The 17,901-nt window shown below is 43.9% G+C and overlaps 1 protein-coding gene across 1 annotated transcript in view; it reads right to left on the bottom strand.

The window, feature by feature from the left end:
- Window positions 1-17,901, bottom strand: part of LOC124721889 (tolloid-like protein 1) — a 577,505-nt gene that overhangs the window by 476,344 nt on the left and 83,260 nt on the right. The window lies entirely within an intron of this gene.

Here is a 17,901-nt window from a genome sequence, read left to right as displayed (position 1 = left end):
TTTCAGGCAGTGACAGTACACTCGATCATCGAAGACGTGTCAGATGACTTGATTTTCTTTTGTGTGTGGAGACCGGAGGGGAGTAACGAGAGAGGTGGACAGTATTACAGTTTTCAGATTTCGCAGTAAACTCCTCACACTTAGCCGACTCAGAGAATGGTGTATCTTGTTCCGTTCTAATAAGTCTATGTAAACATTTGCTTGATTTGTAAGTCCATAGGCCGGCCGTTGTGACCGAGCGGTAAGTCCATACGATAATATTCAACAATTACACAAGATGTAGACATAATTTGTAATTGTAGAATTTTATATTTTGATGTACAGATTTTTGACAAGACACCCACAGACATTAGGCATAAAATTAAGAACCTATACGTATTCGTGAAAAAGATTTAAAGCATATCTTACTAGCCACTTTTCCATAAATTCTTTTTCTTTCTAAATTTACGATTTAAGAGAGAACCGTGTCTTGTTAATACTTTAGCCCACGGTACTCCTAGAACAAAGTAAAAAATATATACATACCAACGAAAACATATTACTATTATTCTTACAGGAGACCTCACAGTCACATATAACGAACCAATGGGCGCATATATTTGGAGCCTCAGATTGCGGCAAATCAGATAATCGCAGTTCTCAGTCGAGAAAATCTAAGAGAAGACATAAATAAGAAACTTGTCACTGAATAAACCATTGTCTTATGATTTTTAGAAAAGTCCCCTTAGTTGTTAGTAAATATTAGACCATTAATAATTAACTACATTACATATAAGAAATAAATTTAAAAATGAAAGCGTAACCTCTATGTCTCTGTGAATGTATTTGTTGTAAAATACTTTTAGATAAAATCTTGTGATATGTTTGTGTGCATAGCTATCTTTCATGGCAGTTGCTGTAATCAATTGTTGTCGATTTTTCCGTCTTAATCCTACTGGAATTAGAGTATTTTACACCAGACACGTTTGTTTCGCTTTTATAGAAAAAAAAAACGTCTCCCGTCGTCATTCTGGAAATATGGGTACGTAACAAGTTTGTACATTTTAATCTTCATAGATTAAATACAGCATTTCATTATAATGTTGGTGGGAAATTTCCTGACGGTGTTTCTGCCTCTTGTTTATGTGTGCTGCAAACAACTGCTTCTTTCCTCGTTGTTTGCGGAAGATGAGGTAGAAAGAAACTTGACTGTACATTCACTCTTGACAATTTTTCACCTTTTTTGAAATAAATTTTTCTTTCTCTGCACTTGTGCTGTTTCCACTTCATCTCACTTTGTAAGCCTTCTCGACAGAAACAGAACTTTAGTCACATGTGTACCGCACAGTGTTTATGTATATTCATTAGTTTCTCTTGAAGATTGTGAACGTTGCGAAGCTGTAAACTATTTTCTTTGAATTCGTGAGCGCCGGCCGGTGTGGCCGAGCGCTTCTAGGCACTTCAGTCTGGAACCGCGAGACCGCTACGGCCGCAGGTTCGAATCCAGCCTCGGGCATGGATGTGTGTGATGTCCTTAGGTTAGTTAGGTTTAAGTAGTTCTAAGTTCTAGGGGACTGATTACCACAGATGTTAAGTCCCATAGTGCTCACAGCTATTTTTTTGAATTCGTGAGCGTTTGTGTGTGTGTGTGTGTGTGTGTGTGTGTGTGTGTGTGTGTGTGTGTGCCTGTGTGTTTGTGTGTGTGTGTGTGTGTGTGTGTGTGTGTGTGTGTGTGTGTAAGTGAGTGGAAATTAGTGAAGATACCTTATACACTAACGAGCCAAAACGCTATGACTGCTGACCACCGCGGAGTTAAATACTGCGTGGTGGCGCTGAGGGCATGTGACACGGTAAGAGAAGTACATGAGCGGAGCAGAGACGAATGGGGATTTATTCTAGAGAGGATAAGTGGCACAAATGCGTAAATCTGCCGACTTAAGCGACTTTCACGAAAGCCAGATTGTTGTGGCCCAGTTCCTAGGAGCGAGTATGTCGGAAACGGCGACGCCGGTCGGCTATTCGCGTCCTACTGTCGTGAAGATCTACGGACAATGGTTGAAGAATGCTGAAACCACGAGTAGGTGACAAGAAGTTGGACATCCATACCTCATCACTTAACATAGGGATCGGAGGCTTGCTTGCTTCCTAAAGCAGGATAGGCGACGATCTGTGGCAGGTCTGACGGCCGAGTACAGTGCTAGCGCAGGCACAAATGTTTTGGAACACACCATTCAGCGAACAGTATCGAACATGGTGTTCTGGAGCAGAGAACCTCTACGTTTTACCAAGCTGACACAACAACATCGTCAGTTATGATTACAGAGGGCACGGGATCATCACGTTTATTGTTAAACCCGGTCGTGTCCAGATACGCCGTCATCCAGGCGAACGGCTGCTCGAAGCATGCAGGGCGCCACGGAAGCAGGCTGGCGGGAGCTGTACTACGTTCTGGGGGCTCATTCACCTGGGCTTCCATGGAACCTACGATAGCAGTCGAAGGCGCCATGACAACTGTGGACTGCGTGAACGCGAGTAACCCTTTATGCTTCAGGTCCTCGTCAACAACGATGGCATCTTCCAGCTGGATAACTGTCAGCGTCAAATGGCCAGAATTGTGCTGCTATGCTTTGGGGAGCGTGATAGTGAACTCACGTTGATGTATTGGCCATAAAATTCGACTTGTCTGAATCCAATGAAACCCAATTGAGACGCTTTCTGGCGCCAGCTCCGCGCCCACAAACCAACCGTTCGTAAATTACGGGAAGCTTGTGATCTGTGTGCAGACATCTGGTGCCACAAACCTCTGGAAACCTATCAAGTACTTTTCGAATTCATCGCACGCAGAATCATTGCTGAATTGCATTCCAGAAGTGGACGAATACGATTTTAAGTAGATTATCATCAGCGTATTTGATTCGGTTCAAATGTACTTTCCAATAGGAATAGAAACACCAGACATATATCACAAATCAGGAATATATGAGGCCGTGCTGAAAATTAACGCCTATGAATTTTTATATGAAAACTTTTAAATCTTTTTTAAATAAAACGAACTTGATGAACATTCTACGCCTTTATTCTTCATGTCTACGTATTTATGTTTCAACATAGTCACCCCGACGACGAACACATTTCTCCCAATCAGTTTGTAGATACCATCACTGCAGGATGTTTGACTTTGTTGACGGCGCCACAACCGGAACTCGGCTTGTACGGCATCATTGCTAACAAAATAAAGTCCAAGAGCCGGCCGGAGTGGCCGTGCGGTTCTAGGCGCCACAGTCTGGAACCGGGCGACCGCTTCGGTCGCAGGTTCGAATCCTGCCTCGGGCATGAATGTGTGTGAAGTCCTTAGGTTAGAACCGCAAGACCGCTACGGTCGCAGGTTCGAATCCTGCCTCGGGCATGGATGTTTGTGATGTCCTTAGGTTAGTTAGGTTTAAGTAGTTCTAAGTTCTAGGGGACTAATGACCTCAGCAGTTGAGTCCCATAGTGCTCAGAGCCATTTGAACCATTTTTTTCCTTAGGTTAGTTAGGTTTAATTAGTTCTAAGTTCTAGGCGACTGATGACCTGAGAAGTTAAGTCTCATAGTGCTCAGAACCATTTGAACCATTTGAACCGAAGTCCAAGAAAGTGTTCCTCAAGTTTTCGAAACAATGAAAATCGGATTCTGCCAAGTCTGGACTGCATGGAGGATGATTGGTGACAGTGAACCCAAGATGTCGGATTGTTGCTCGTGTGTGGTCTGGCATTTTCAGTTTCGTATGATTTTCAGATCCTTAGCACGTGATCTGCGGTAAAATGGTCCCTGCTGTACACTCGCAGATTATGGAAATCCTGTTGACGAAGAGGTGGTTTATGAATCCAGAGCTCGTCCTCGATCATAATCCAGATATACCCACATGACTGAGATCTGACGAATCTGGAACCATTTCGCCAAGGGAAATCTGTGACGTTCATGAAACCATAGTTGCACGACTTGGCCTTCGCGTGTGGAGTGATGTATGATTGTATAAATCAGTCGCGAAGAGCTGTTAAGTTGTCAGCACTAATAGCGACATAGACTGCTACATCAACTATAGCTCTGTACCAACTACAGAAATACAAATACCTATTCTCTTTCACGTGCATGAGTTGGATAAACGTTCTCCTGTTTGACGACACAACCTGATAAGAACATTCACATGCTTTAAATACTGTACAATTCGTCAGTAGAGGTAATTTGGTTCTACTCTTTTCTTATGTGCCAATCACGGTTTTTCCGTTTCCATGGCAGTAGGCTGTGTTACTGAGCGGAGGTCACACAACTATTAATTAGCCACCTAGCCCCATTTCCCAGAATATGTGACGAACGATTTGCTATGACAAACTTAGGCCATCCTAGCATCGTATCCCGCCTCAGTTGCGCCACAGACTGCCATCTACACAGCGTACAACCTTCTGATACCGTCAAACTTGCAGGGGACGTTGACGTTCAGTGATTTGTCTAACAGGATTTCGTACACTAACAGTCATTGTTAATGGTTGCTGACGCTCTCAATGTTGTTATAATGTTTTCACTTATGTTCTTCCTACCCCAGTCCGTCCAAGATGACCAAGATGCGACTGTTTTTACAGTAGACAGGAAGTGAAAATCCTCAGGCCGACTACTTTATATACGAGGGTTGGAACTTTAATAGTGGCAACTATTTGTTTACAGTACTTACAAAATAGATACGTGTTTAAAAGTTTTACTGGCCTTCAAAGTAGTCACCAGCATTGTGTATAACCCGTTGCCAGCGATGTGGAAGTCGTAGGATACTTTTAGCAGTGCCAGCTGTGTTGACAGTTCGAGCGGGTCCTGCAGAGTCACCACTTCTGTCTCTATGCTGTTCATTTTTGGACACAATCTACGACCAGCTTAGAGACAGAAGTGATGACACTTTCTGCAGAACCTGACTATCATTTTGCAGGACAATGCTCAAGCACGTACAGTGCAAGCTGTTACTGATTTGTTTGACTGATGGGGCTGCTAAGGCCGGCCGAAGTGGCCGTGCGGTTAAAGGCGCTGCAGTCTGGAACCGCAAGACCGCTACGGTCGCAGGTTCGAATGCTGCCTCGGGCATGGATGTTTGTGATGTCCTTAGGTTAGTTAGGTTTAACTAGTTCTAAGTTCTTGGGGACTAATGACCTCAGCAGTTGAGTCCCATAGTACTCAGAGCCATTTGAACCATTTGGGCTGCTAAGTGCTATACCACCTACTGCACTCCCCTGACTTACGCCCTCGTGAGTTCAACTCGATTTCTAAACTGAAGGAAACACTTCACGGCATTCACTTCAGAACTGCTACAAATTCGTTGGGCAATAGACCGCGTCGCTCGAACTGTCAACACAACTGGCACTGCTACGAGTATCCTACGACTTCCACATTGCTGGCAACGGGCTATTCACAATGTTGGTGACTACTCAAGGCCAGTAAAACTTTGAAACACGTATCTGTTTTGTACGAGCTGTAAATAAATAGTTGCCACTATTAAACTTCCAACCCTCGTATACACCATTGCAGTGTGTAATGGAAATCTTTCCCCTGTGTCAGGTATATCATATCATTCACTGGCGCCATTCATACACGCACACAAGCACACATACACACAAGCTTATCACTACTGGATTTGAAAGATACGACAAGAACTTTTTAAAGCTTTTAAATTCGCTGGGAAGATGAGACTTTAGGCCGTTTACACTCAAACCGACATTTTCATGAATAGAAATATGGCTTGACTTCGTATTAGTTCTTCCTATATTAGCGGAAAATTGCACCACTACAATTGTAAGTTACTGAAAAACAATTTCTGAGGATACATTAACATCGGAATATATGTTAATTTGTAGACTCAGCCACTGTGATATCGTAGTTCATCTGAAAGAGCTCCACATAAAGTCTCTGACGAAATGTTTTTTTGTCACCGTTTATATTCTTAGATCTAACTGTGAACTGAACAATATAAGTCTCATTTTAAATAATCAAGAAACACATAGCGTTAAAAATTTTAGACACGATTTGTGATTAGAAAAACATGTTCTGGTTCTTCGAACACTAGATAGTGAATTCCAAGAAAAACACAAGATACGAAGCCGTTACTACGAGAAAGACACACATACATTCACAGAACGTGAGTTTTCAAGCACGCACGTATTTATTACTTTAACTGCACACTGCATAAATGTCTTCGAGGTCGCCTGGAAATAGGATTGTAATGATAAGTTGCCTCACTAAATATTTATGCCAAAGGAGCGAAGAATAAACTACAGTGCCGATCACAAAATTGCGACACTATCAAAGTGACACGCACAAAACCTCGAATTGACATGTAGTGTACTATATTCTCAGACATGTAAATGATTAGCATTTCGGCGAAACCGCGCAAGGAGGGTAGAAGTAATGAAGTAATGCCATCTATATTCAGTACACAGGGTGTTCCGAAACTATTTCTTCAAATTAATACAACAAGGAGAGAACATGAAAACAAATACATTCAGTTACGATTCATATGGTCCCTGACGACCATTTCTTATGCTAGGGACGATTTACACTGAAGGTAGTTTAGTATGCTAATTACGGAAGCGGTTTTAACAGGAACTGCTGGAATGTGGAACCATTGGCCTGCATGCACGCAGTATATCGTCGGACCATTGGCTGTCGTGTCCGTTCGAAGATTGCTGGTAAGTCTGCGATAGTACCAGTAGCGACAGGAATTCTAGAGACGAGGTCTCCTTCTGCTTGCACAACGGTTTCATACAACAACTGCTTCATATACCCCCCCCCCCCCCCCCAGAGAAAGAAATCCAGACACGTGAGGTCAGGTAAATCTGGATGGTCACGCCACATTATCACCTCGGCCGAGTCATCCGTTCCTGAAGATGGCCCTCAGACGATTCCTAACAGTGATGCTGAAATGGGCTAACGCCCCATCGTGCTGGAAGTAGATCCTTTGTGTAACATTCAGAGGTACATCCTTCAGCAGTTCTGGGAACACCTGTTTCATGTTCTCCGTCTGTTGAGGCGGAATATAAGAATGTATGGTCCAATCAACCTCTCATCGAGAATGCCGCCCCTTACATACACACCAAATCGCTGTTGATGAGCACGAGATCGTGTACCTGATGGACTCACATGTGCCCAGACATGCGAACTGTTGATATTTGAATGTCAATACGCATTCCCAGTCATCGACACTGACACAGTAGCTTACGTCAACACCACTAACAAAATGTTCGCTAGCATTACAAGGTGATTTCAGAGATCATATGTTCCTCATTTAAATACGGTTGTTTTGGTGTTGTACCTCCTGTATAAATGTGAGCGAACGGCTTCGGAACACCCTGTATAAAGAACGATTACGCAGTAGGTTTCTCAGTCATAAATCCTATATGACAGTTGTTCCTTTGTACCAGCTCGTGTTGGCACTCGATAGTGGCAGGATCGTGGCCTACAGAGGCTGTGGTTTACGATTTTGTGATATTGCTGCTCGAATTTGTCGGGACCCCCCGACTGTCATTCGAATATGATATCTGTGGGCTCAGGAGGACCATTTTTAACGCCATACAAGAACTCAACGGCCCCACGCGACTGGCCTCCGACAGGATAGACATATTGTTCTTTCGGCTGTAATGGATCGTACAGCCACGTCACATACCTTGAGTCAAGCATCAACACTGACAGTGCGACAACGTCTGGACAACTACTAACTGTCAGCAGGGCGAAAATTATTGCTGCTTCTCTTGCCGCAGCAGCTGACAGACCCATTTCAGTGGTGCGCCCAACGAATACACTGAAAACTGGACTGACATCACTCGGTCATTTCAGACAAGTCCTGATTTTGCGTACAGTATCATTATGGCACAATGGATTCGCATTCGGGAGGTCGACGGTTCAATCCCGCGTCCGGCCATACTGATTTAGGTTTTCCGTGATTTCCCTACATCGCTCCAGGAAAATTCCGGGATGGTTCCTTTGAAAGGGCACGGCAGACTTCCTTCCCCGTCCTTCCCTAATCCGACGCTGTCTGTTCTCCTCCCCCAAACAACCCAACCCAACCAGTATCATTATGGACGTATCCGTATGTGAGCGCTCAGAGGAGAAAAGACGTTGCCAGATTGTATTCGTAATAGTTATATGGGCCCAGCGTTGTGGTATGAGTGATTGGATTGAAGAGTTCCTAGATAACAGAACGCAGCATGTCATACTCAATGGAGAGAAGTCTTCCGAAGTAAGAGTGATTTCAGGTGTGCCACAGGGGATTGTCATAGAACCGTTGCTATTCACAATATACATAAATGACCTTGTGGATGACATTGGAAGTTCACTGAGGCTTTTTGCAGATGATGCTGTGGTGTATCGAGAGGTTGCAACAATAGAAAATTGTACTGAAATGTAGGAGGATCTGCAGCGAATTGACGCATGATGCAGAGAATGGCAATTGAATCTCAATGTAGACAAGTGTAATGTGCTGCGAATACATAGAAAGATAGATCCCTTATCAATTAGCTACAAAATAGCAGGTCAGCAACTGGAAGCAGTTAATTCCATAAATTATCTGGGAGTACACATTAGGAGTGACTTAAATGGAATGATCATATAAAGTTGATCGTTGGTAAAGCAGATGCCAGACTGAGATTCATTGGAAGAATCCTAAGGAAATGCAATCCGAAAATAAAGGAAGTAGGTTACAGTATGCTTGTTCGCCCACTGCTTGAATACTGCTCAGCAGTGTGGGATCCGTACCAGATAGGGTTGATAGAAGAAAGAGAGAAGATCCAACGGAGAGCAGCGCGCTTCGTTACAGGATCATTTAGTAATCGCGAAAGAGTTACGGAAATGATAGATAAACTCCAGTGGAAGACTCTGCAGGAGAGACGCTCAGTAGCTCGGTTCGGGCTTTTGTTAAAGTTTCGAGAACATACCTTCACCAAAGAGTCAAGCAGTATATTGCTCCCTCCTACGTATATCTCGCGAAGAGACCACGAGGATAAAATCAGAGAGATTAGAGCCCACACAGAAGCATAGCGACAATCCTTTTTTTTCTATGAACAATATGAGACTGGAATAGAAGGGACAACCGATAGAGGTACTCAAGGTACCCTCCGCTACACACCGTCAGGTGGCTTGCGGAGTATGGATGTAGATGTAGATGTAGATATGACCTACATCTTCATCTACAGACATACTCCGTAAGCCACCGTACTGTGCGTGACGCAAGGTACATTTTAACACTACTATTAATTTCCCTTCCTGTTCCACTTGCAAATAGAGCGAAGAAAAACCGACTGTCTAATAACTCCGTATTCTGCCTCCGCAGCCGAGTGGTCAGCGTAAATGGATGTCATGCGAAGAACTGGGGCTCGATTTCCGGTACTGCCAAGGATTTTTCCTTGATGAGAGGGCTGGTACTGGCTGCACTCAGCCTCGTGAGTAGCTACTTGACGAATTACTAGCGACTCCACGGCCTGGAAAGTCCATAGAACCGCCAGAAGAGCGGTGCTCTGACAACATGCCCCTCTATACCGCATCCACATGACACCGTAAGGCAGAGGATGACACGGCGGCCAGGAGAAATTCCCCTATAAATATACCGCACGACTTGGCGGGTGGTCGAAGAGTGCTGTGGTGAGCGCTTCAACACGTGGCGATACCAAGGTGAAACCGAGTCCAGACATCGTGAGGTTGGGTGGTCACCCCTCATTACAGGTGTCGGACGTCGTAGGGTGGGCAGACTAGTAAAACAGAACAGGTGGCCAACTGTGGTGGAACTAACATGGGACTTTAATTCTGGACAGAGTACAAGTGTGCCTGACCAGGCAGTGCACCGAACACTCCTAATGATGGGACTCCGCAGCCAACGGCCCATGCATGTGCCAATGTTAACACACCACATCGACAACTACGACTGAAATGGGCACGTGACCGTTGTCACTGGACGTTGACACAGTGGCAGAGTGTTGTATGGTCTGATGAATTCAGATACATTCTTCATCATGCCCATGTGAGGACGCGAATCCATCGTCTTCCGGGGAAACAGCTTCTTGACACCTGTACTACGAGACGGAGACGAGCTGGCGGCTGCTCCATTATGCATTGGGGAACATTCGTGTCGGCATCCACAAGTCCAGTGGGGCTCGTGCAATGCACCATGACAGCCGAGGAGTGTCGTACATTGTTTGGGAATCACTTACACCCCTTCACGACGATTGTTTCCCGGTGGTAGTGGGATATTGCAACAAGATAATGCGCCATGTCACAAGGTCAGTAGTGTAATGGAGTGGTTCAAGGAATACTGTGACGAATTCCAAGAAATGTGCTTGCCTCCCATCTCTCCAGAACTGACACGATCGTACACATCTGGGATGTGATCAGTATCTATGGCTCCGTACGAGTCCTAATTCCTCTTATCTAATCTTCGTTGCCCTCACGCTAAATTTACGTTGGTGGCACTAGGATCGTTCGGCAGTCAGCTTCAAACGCGTTTCTCTCAAAGGACGTCGCCTTCCCTCCAGGGATACCCATTTGAGTTCCCGAAGCATCTCTGTGATACTTGTGTGCTGATCAAACCTACCGGTAACAAATCTAGCATCCCACCTCTGAAACGCTTCGATGTATTTCTTTAATCCGACCTGGTAGGGATGCAGAACGCACGTGCACTACTCAAGAGTGGGTCCAACTAGTGTTCAATATGCGATCTGGTTTACAGATGAACCACTCTTTCCTAAAACTCTCCCAATAAGTTGAAGTCGACCTTTCACCTTCCCACTACAGTCCTCATATACTGATTCTGTTTCTTATCGCTTTGCAACGTTACGCCTAGATATGCAATCAACCTCATGTGTCAAGTAGCACAGCTAATGCTGTACTGGTACATTACAGGATTGTTTTTCATTTAGAGCTAGCGGCCAGTCATCATACCCACTGGAAATTCGGTCTAAGTATTATCTTTTTTTTTATTAGTTTTGGCATTTGGCCAGTGCAAGTAATTTCAGCCACCACGGTCACTCAGTGATGACAGCATCATCAGCAAACAACCGTAGATTGCTGCCCATCCTGTCCGCCAAATAATTTGTGTATGTAGCGAACAACAGCGGTACCGCCACACATTCTTGGAGCACTCCTGACGATACTATTCTCTCTGATGAACGGTCGCCGTCGAGGACAACGTTCTGAGTTATATTACTTAAGTAGTCTTCAAGCCACTCACACATCAGGGAACCTTCATTAGCAGTTTGCAGCCTAGCACCGCGTCAAATGATTTTCGGAAATCTGAAAGAAATGGAATCTGTCTGTTGCCCTTTATCCACAGTTTGTAGTATACCGCGTGAGAAAAGGGTCATCTGAGTTTCGCACGAGTGGTGCTTGCTAAAGCTGTGCTGATTTGTGGACAGAAGCTTTCCCGCCTCAAGGAACTTCGTTATATTCTAACTGAGAATATGTTCAAGAATACTGCAGCAAACCTATGTTGAAGATAATGGTTTGTAATTTTGGGGGTCCATTCCTTTACCCTTCTTATATACAGGACTCATCTGCGCTATTTTCCAACCACTTGTGACTTTGCTCTGGGCGATCGATATCCTCTATACGGGTGTCTGTGCGATGTTCACTCGACGGTATGTTTCTACGATCATCCTTCGTGAACGATTTCTTAAACGCAAAATTTAAAACTTCAGCTTTCCTGTGGCTATGTTCTGTTGCCACGCCAGATTGTCCAACGAGTGTGTGGATAGAAGCCTTCGGGAAAAAAAAAATGTTCAAATGGCTCTGAGCACTATGGGACTTAACATCTGAAGTCATCAGTCCCCTATAACTTAAAACTACTTAAACCTAACTAACCCAAGGACATCACACATAGCCATGCCCGAGGCATGAAGCGCCTAGAACCGCTCGGCCACACCGGCCGGCAGAAGAAGCCTTCGAGCCGCTTAGCGGTTATATGTAAAACCAGAATTTTTCTCGAGCTCTCGGCTAGCTCGTTTGTTAAGGTATGACGGTGGCAGTTGTTCTATGCTTCATGGATCGATCTTTTTACAGGAGCACGAATCTCTACTAACTTTTGCCTGTCGTCATTTGCGTGTTTCTTTTCATCCTAGAGTGCAATAGTCGTTGATTCCTCTGCATTTTTCGTACATCCTCTGTATATTTCGAATTTTATTATTAAACCACGGTTACTTTCTTCCATCCTTAATACAGTTACTCTGCCCATACTACGCCAGAGCGCGATTTACAGTTCTTTTGAACTTTATCCGTAATCCCCCTACGTCCATCATATTCGAAGTAAATTTTGTCCATGCATTGTCTAAATAGGATGCTAATGACTGCTTATCTGCTCTTTCTAACAAAAATAATCTCCTAGCCTTCTAGATTTATTTGTTAGCTTTAGTAACCATCGTTGCTATGAAGACATCATGATTACTAATCCATGTCTCAATACTGACACCATATTTAAGGTCAATCCTCCTTCTAGCTACAAGATCTAAAATATTTCCATTGTGTGTGAGCTGTCGAATTAGCCGATCAATTCAGTTTTCGGAAAACATGTTCAAAAGTACTTCCCACGACTGCCTTTCTGTACCCTCTGCAATGAATCCATAGTTGTCTCAGTTTATACCCAATAGGTGAAATTCGCCTCCAACTAATATTGCGTGATATGGTTATGCCCCTCCCATGAACCATGGACCATGCCGTCGGTGGGGAGGCTTGCGTGCCTCGGCGACACAGATAGCCGTACGGTAGGTGCAACCACAACGGAGGGATATCTGTTGAGAGGCCAGACAAACATGTGGTTCCTGAAGAGGGGCAGCAGCGTTTTCAGCAGTTGTAGGGGAAACAGTCTGGATGATTTACTGATCTGGCCTTGCAACATTAACCAAAACGTCCTTGCTGTGCTGGTACTGCGAACGGCTGAAAGCAAGGGGAAACTACAGCCGTAATTTTTTCCGAGGGCATGCAGCTTTACTGTATGTATGAAGATGGCTTCCTTGTGGGAAAAATATTCCGGAGATAAAGTAGTCCCCCATTCTGATTTCCGGGTCCGCAGCTCGTGTTCTCGTGGTCGCGTTCTCGCTTCCCGACCACGGGGTCCCAGGTTCGATTCCCGGCGAGGTCAGGGATTTTCACCTGCGTCGACTAGGTGTTTGTGTTGTTCTTATCATTTCATCAGCAGTCATGAAAGAGGCGAGAATGGACTGAGCAAAGGTTTGGAATTTGTACGGGCGCTGATAACTGCGCAGTTGTGCGCCCACAGCCGGCCGGAGTGGCCGAGCGGTTAAAGGCGCTACAGTCTGGAACCGCACGACCGCTACGGTCGCGGGTTCGAATCCTGCCTCGGGCATGGATGTGTGTGACGTCCTTAGGTTAGTTAGGTTTAAGTAGTTCTAAGTTCTAGGGGACTTATGACCACAGCAGTTGAGTCCCATAGTGCTCAGGGCCTTTTGAACCATTTTGTGCGCCCACAAACCAAACATCATCAACATCATCATCGGATCTCCGGGCGGGGACTACTCAGGAGGACGTCGTTATCTGGAGAAAGAAAACTGGCGTTCTACGGAACGGAGTGTGGAATGTCAGATCCCTTAATCTGGCAGGTAGGTTAGAAAATTTAAAAAGGGAAATGGATGGGTAAAAGGTAGATACATTTGAAATTAGTGAAGTTCGGTGGCAGGAGAAACAAGACCTCTGGACGAGTACATACAGGGTTATAAATACAAAATCAAATACGGGTAATGCTGGAGTAGGCTAATCAATGAGTAAAAAAATAGCAGCGCGGGTAAGCTACTACGAACAGCATAGTGAACACATCGTTGTAGTCAAGACAGACACGAAGGCCACGCCTACCACAGTAGTACAAGTTTATATGCCAACTAGCTCCGCAGATGACGAAGAGATTGAAGGAATTTATGATGAGATAAGAGAAATTATTCAGATACTGAAGGGAGACGAAAATTTAATATTCATGTTGGACTGAAATTTGATAGCAGAAGAATGAATAGAAGGAAAAGTAGTAGGTGAATATGGAATGGGGGTAAATAATGAAAGAGGAAGCTGCCCAGTAGAATTTTGCAGAGAACATAACTTAATCATAGCTAACACTTGGTTTCAGAATCATGAACGGAGGATGTATACGTGGAAGAGGCCTGGAGACACTGGAAGGTTTCAGATAGATTATATAATGGTAAAACAGAGGTTTAGGAACCAGGTTTTAAATTGTAAGACATTTTCAGGGCTAAGTGAGGATTCTGACCACACTCTATTGGTTATGAACTTCAGATTAAAATTGAAAAAACTGCAAAATGGTGAGAATTTAAGGAGATGGGACATGGATAAAGTGAAAGAACCAGAGGTTGTAGAGAGTTTCTGAGAGAGCATTAGGGAACGACTGACAAGAACGGGGGAAAGAAATACAGTAGAAGAAAAATGGGTAGCATTGAGAGATGAAATAGTGAAGGCAGCAGAGGACCAAGTAGGTAAAAAGACGAGTACTAGTAGAAATCCTTGAGTAACAGAAGAGATATTGAATTTAACTGATGAAAGAAGAAAATATAAAAATGATGTAAATGAAGCAGGCAAAAAGGAATAAAACGTCTCAGAAATGAGATCGACAGGAAGTGTAAAACGGCTAAGCAGGGATGACTACAGGACAAATGGATGTAGAGGCATGTATCACCAGCGGTAAGATAGACACAGCCTACAGGAAAATTAAAGAGAACCACTTGCAGCTCAGATTGAAAACCGGTTGTAAGCAGAGAAGGGAAGGCAGAAATTGGAAGGAGTATATAGAGGGTCTATATAAGGGCGATGTGCCTGAGGGCAATATTGTGGAATTAGAAGAGGACGTAGCTGAAGATGAATTGGGAGATATGACACTGCGAGAAGACTTTGACAGAGCACTGAAAGACCTAAGTCGAAACAAGGCCCCGGGAGTAGACAACATTCCATTAGAACTACCGATAGCCTTGGGACAGCCAACCCTGACAAAGCTCCACCATCTGGTGAGCAAGATATATGAGACAGACCTAATACCCTCAGACTTCAAGGAGAATATACTAATTCCAATCCCAAAGAAAGCAAGTGTTGACAGGTGTGTAAAATTACCAGACTATCGGTGTAATAAGCCACGGCTACAAAATATTAACACGAATTCTTTACGGACGAATGGAAAAACTGGTAGAAGCCGACCTCGGGGAAGATCAGTTTGAATTACGCAGATATGATGGAACACGTGAGGCAATACTGACCTTACGACTTACCTTAGAAGATAGGTTAAGGAAAGGCAAACCTACGTTTCTAGCATTTGTAGACTTACAGAAAGCTTTTGACAATGTTGACTGAGACTTAGAGAAAGCTTTTGACAATATCGACTGGAATACTCTCTTTTAAATTCTGAAGGTGGCAGGGGCCAAATACAGGGAGTGAAAAGCTATTTACAATTTGTACAGAAACCAGATGTCAGTTATAAGAATCGAGAGGCACGAAAGGGAAGCAGTGGTTGAGAAGGGAGTGAGACAGGGTTGTAGCCTATCTCCAATGTTATTCAGTTTGTATATTGAGCAAGCCGTAAAGGAAACAAAAGAAAAATTTTGAGTAGGAATTAAAATCTATGGAGAAGAAATAAAAACTTTGAGTTTTGCCGACGACATTGTAATTCCATCTGAGACAGCAAAGGACCTGGAAGAGCAACTGAATGGAATGGACAGTGTCTTGAATGTAAGTTGAACACCAAGAAAAGTAAAACGAGGATAATGGAATGTAGTAGAATTAAATCAGGTGATGCTGAGGGAATCAGATTAGGAAATGAGACACTTAAAGTAATAAATTAGTTTTGCTATTTGGGGACCAAAATAAATGATGATGGTCGAAGTAGAGAGGATATAAAATATGGACTGGCAAAGACAATGAAAGCGTTTCCGAAGAAGAGAAATTTGTCAACATCGAGTATAGATTTAAGTGTCAGGAAGTCTTTTCTGAAAGTATTTCTATGGAATGTAGCCACGTCTGGAAGTGAAAGATGGACGATGAATAGTTTAGACAAGAAGAGAATAGACGTTTTCTAAATGTGGTGCTACGGAAGAACGTTGAATATTAGATGTGTAGATCACGTAACTAATGAGGAGGTGCTGAATAGAATTGGGGAAAGAGAAATTTGTGGCACAACATGACTAGAAGAAGGGATCGGCTTGTAGGACACGTTCTGAGGCATCAGGGGATCATCAGTTTAGTATTGGAGGGAAACGTGGAAGGTAAAAATCGTAGAGGGAGACCAAAGCATGAATACACTTAACAGATGCAGAAGGATGTAGGTTGCAGTAGTTAGTCGGAGATGAAGAAGTATGCACAGGATAGAGTAGCATGGAGAGTTGCATCAAACCAGTCTCTGGACTGAAGACCACATCAACAACACGGTTATGTCCGCGCTACTGAACGTAGATTTTCTTTGAATGACTCTGAAACTGTCACTGCGGAATATGCTGGCTGATAAAAGCATCCAACAATTAACTTGATTTCACTTACACCTGTTAGTTGCGTCCAGATAACTTTACAGTCACACTCGAAGTCAATGACTGCAATAACTACAATTTTGTCGACTGCAATGAACACTTCATTCCCTATGGCGTCTTATTTGTCTTTCTGATAAAATTATGACAGTCGAAATGTCTTTATTCTGAAAGCGGTCTGATTTCACTATCTGAGGGTATGATGGTATGAGGTGCCATTGGGTACAAAATCCGAGCGGTTCTAGACGTTACAGTCTGGAGCCGCGTGACCGCTACCGTCGCAGGTTCGAATCCTGCGTCGGACATGGATGTGTGTGATGTCCTTAGGTTTAAATAGTTCTAAATTCTAGGGGATTGATGACCTCAGAAGTTAAGTCCCACAGTGCTCAGAGCCATTTGAACCATTTGGTACACAATATTATCACCTCTGTGCCTTAGAGTCGATAATTTGGACAGCAGCTGCTACATTTTCGACTTGTGAAGGCCGGTGGCTGCGCCCTATCTTCGAGAGGATTCCGTGACGTTATCTTTCAACAAATTAAAGGAAGAGCACTGTTGTCCGTGCTGTCCTGCCGTACATGGATACAGAGAGTGTTCAAATGTTGCCCTGACCAGAATTTTCTCGAGATCTCTCACTCACTGAATACATGTCGTCACGGTAGCTGAGAAATTTGCATTCCGCAACTTGCCAGCCACTACAAGTAATGAATTCTAGTGTAGAGTTGAAGCTGAGCGGAAAGGCGTACGCTTGTCTGTAACCGAAGCTGCGTTACACTTGCAGCAGTGCACATATGAATGCGATGAGGGAATCCAGGATGTGCCAACAGTATCGTGTTAAATATAGCATTTCCCTGGTGTCTTTTTGTGAAATGTTTTATTGATAACATTAGCATGGATCACATTGCTACACTTCTTGGTCCAGTGGCTCTCTAAGGCCGTTAAGAATAGATAGTGAATTAAAAAGTAAAGTTATTTAAATCGTTCAGCAGAAAAAAAAGTTACGATTGATGACTGTACAGCAAATTATTTAGTTCGCAACCTAACATCATTCTCTTAAAACTGCCTTTCGATGTATCGAATAGTTCGTGAAATACAATGAATGTCCACTTTCTGGGCAGTGCTTGCTCTTCCTTTCTCCATCTTTAGATGTCTATGCCTCGTCGTATCGTGTCTGTGTGTGTGTGTGTGTGTGTGTGTGTGTGTGTGTGTGTGTGTGTGCGTGCGTGCGTGCGTGTCTGTGTGTGTGTGTGTGTGTGTGTGAGAGAGAGAGAGAGAGCCAGACGGAGGGGGAAGCAGAGCGAGAGAGCGATACAAAGGGGGAAGGAGAGCTAGATAGAGGGGGAAGAAGAGTGAGATGGTGAGGGAAGAAGAGTGACATGGAAGGGGAAGGAGAACGAGATAGATGG

The sequence above is a fragment of the Schistocerca piceifrons genome, chromosome X, assembly GCF_021461385.2.
Source record: "Schistocerca piceifrons isolate TAMUIC-IGC-003096 chromosome X, iqSchPice1.1, whole genome shotgun sequence".
Classification (NCBI taxonomy): Eukaryota; Metazoa; Arthropoda; class Insecta; order Orthoptera; family Acrididae; genus Schistocerca; species Schistocerca piceifrons.
The sequence above is the reverse complement of the archived record's forward strand: the minus strand, read 5'-3'. Positions and strand labels throughout refer to the sequence as shown.